The sequence below is a fragment of the Limulus polyphemus genome, unplaced genomic scaffold (genome assembly GCF_000517525.1).
Source record: "Limulus polyphemus unplaced genomic scaffold, Limulus_polyphemus-2.1.2 Scaffold360, whole genome shotgun sequence".
Lineage (NCBI taxonomy): Eukaryota > Metazoa > Arthropoda > Merostomata > Xiphosura > Limulidae > Limulus > Limulus polyphemus.
Window position 1 is genome coordinate 369,910 of NW_013665970.1, and position 1,989 is coordinate 371,898.

Genomic DNA, 1,989 nt, shown 5'->3' on the forward strand with positions numbered 1-1,989 from the left:
GTACTTCCTCGGGGTACCCTAAAGTTGTTCTGTTTCAAGAGTAAATAAAACCCAAATTAAGAGTAACAAATATTTTTATTTCTTGTTTTTCAAGTTCATATGTCATATTGTGTTATAGCCTACAGAGTGCATAATTATTTTCGTGATCCATGGCACGCGCATGTTTTAATGACGTCACGACAGTACAAATTGCAATGTTAAGCATCCTTTATGTGACGTAATTTTAGTGTCTACTGACTGACTGACAGACAACACACTACTGTATAGTGGTGCGAGTGGTTAAAATAGATGGCCCTTTCAGGCGGCCCTCGGCCCCTTTTCGAAAAAAAAACAACAACAACAACACAAAGAGACATGTTCCAAGACATAGTGATGTAGATGCCAAATCTTTGAAAAAAACAACAACAACACAAAGAGACATGTTCCAAGACATAGTGATGTAGATGCCAAATCTTTGCAATATATGTTGTGACCAGAGCAACAGTTTGATTAAAGATGGACATCAGAGCCATTGAATCAGATACTGACATCAAAACAGTTGGGCCCAGTGGTTAGCGTGCCGGGCTGTGGATCTGGGGTTCCAGGATTCGCACTTTGGGGCCGTGGGTGCGTTATAAAAGTGACGGTCAAATCCCACAATTCGATTAGAGTAGCCCACGAGTTGAAGATAGGTGATGTTGACTAGCTTCTTTCCTTTTAGTCTATCACTTCAAAGTTCGGGACGGTTAGCGCAGGTACTCCACTAATAGCTTTGCGTGATATTAAACAAAACAAAATAACAACAGATCAGTTATATCAAATATGGATATTAGAGTGAATATATCACAACAATTATTTCACACGAGAATTATCGGATTAAATATATATAATCGTTACAGATATGCTATTATCATATTTAATTATTAACTATATCTTAATATTGGATATGTAATATTTCTATTTCATACGTCGCCAGAGTGATATATGTATATATGTGTTTGTGTGTTGTTTTTATAGCAAAGCTAAAATGGACTATTTGCTGTGTCCACCGACGGGAATCGTACCCCTGATTTTAGCATTGTAACTCCAAAGACTTACCGCTGTCCCACCGGAGGAAAATATTTATATATATAAGAAAACACTGGAATATCAGAATATTCTATTTTTCCTCTCCTTTATTAATTTCAACAACTTCAAAGGTCACTCTTCAGGATACAATGTTACTGAAAATCTATAACAAAACATACAAATACCGTTTTTCAACTAAACATAAATAATCTAAATTAAATGCATATATTTTTTTTCAAATGTACAAACGTATAATACACTCCATGTATAAATGAAGTATATTATGTTAAGTATTTAAATAATCCAAAGTCGTGTTAAATAATTTAGCTGTTAATAATTGAACTGTACTCTGGATTTAGTGTTTAGAAATATGCCGATATTTTATTTAATTTACGCTATTTGCCAACAAGATTGATTCACACCATTCTTGTTTTGAAACAAATACGTTTTAATATATATATATACAATAGTATAATTTACAATAACGACTATTATGATTAATTATTACAAACCAAGTTTCATAAACAGAAGTTTCACTAACTTACAAATAGCCTAAAATCGTCTTCCTAGTTCAGAGTCTCCTTGATATCCAGCGAGTTGTACGTACATATAATTGGCGGGAAGCTAGCTAGCTTTGTCAGGCACTGAACTGTTGGACCGTTGAAGTAAGATAATATTTTCATAAAACTACTAATGTCCGATGAGAAACCAGCAATATTCTTGGAAAGATACTAATGTTTGATAAGAATTCACTGACGTTCGAAATTTATAGCTGTTCCTGGCCAAATGTCGTATATTTTCTGGTTGGTAAGGGTTAGCAAAAATCAAAGTTTATAGCTTACACGGTTATAACAGTTTCATAGTAGACTTGTATCGTTTCTGTTCTCTGTTGTTTTTATAGGCGAATCACATTTTCTAGAAACTTCGAATAATACCGGTCAC